Below are 980 nucleotides of genomic sequence, written 5' to 3' on the forward strand. Positions count from 1 at the left end.
TTGTTACAGTGCAGTTTCTGCTGTTACTGGAGATATTTTAGCGGACTATAGTCACTAGTTTTACCAGCAGGGATGCATTGAATACTTAATTTACCTTTCTAAAAAACTGTCGAATATCCATGCTGTCGACTCAACCTGACTTTCGGCAATGAACTGTCAGTTGTTGCGTTAGCATTTGATGTGGCGATGGGGAACGACACGTCAAATGCTAACGCAACACCTGTTGCGTTCAGGAAACCTGGGAGATTTAACATTACAATAATGGCAGGTTATCGAAATATAATTTAAAATGGCCACATTACATTGAATTTGATGCAATATATTAGCAAAAGTACAGGAAAAATAAATAATACTTTTTTTTAAATAATGCAATGAAATTATTTAGGGGGGCTAAAGACATTTTTAGGGAGGCTGAAGCCTCCCTAAAATAGGCCTAATGATGCCCATGGCGTCCACACAGTTTAAAGCACAGTGAAGCTGTGGGAATGAATGAGAAGGGAGTGTAGGAACCAGTAATAAGAAGCTGATTCTGAACAAAAGTTGAGCGCATTGTAGCGCATATTTCGTCAATGACACATACACACAATTGTATGGACACACATATATTTGATCACTTAATTTCTGACATTTTAGGGAAAGCTGAGCTTCCCTTGCAGTCTTAAGCCCTGTTCACATGGCACACATTTGGTCCGACGCTGCACCGAAATATTTTGTTGCGATGTATTTTACACCGGAGCAAATTTTGTGGAGCGGTCACACGTGCAAAGCCGCTGAGCGTGACAACTCCGGCGCAGCGTCGAAGCAGCTCCACTTGCGGTCACACGTGCAATTTCTACTCCGGACCAAAACGACAGGAATGCGGAAGTAAAACAGGTTCGGGTCGGGCTTCTCTCTCGCGGACTTTTATTTATTTTTCTTTTAATAAATATTATGGTGGACACTATTCTGTCCTTGTTCAGAATAGATCCACTTGTCGGCAG

Source organism: Hippocampus comes, unplaced genomic scaffold (genome assembly GCF_001891065.2).
Source record: "Hippocampus comes isolate QL1 unplaced genomic scaffold, H_comes_QL1_v1.1 scaffold520, whole genome shotgun sequence".
Taxonomy (NCBI): domain Eukaryota; kingdom Metazoa; phylum Chordata; class Actinopteri; order Syngnathiformes; family Syngnathidae; genus Hippocampus; species Hippocampus comes.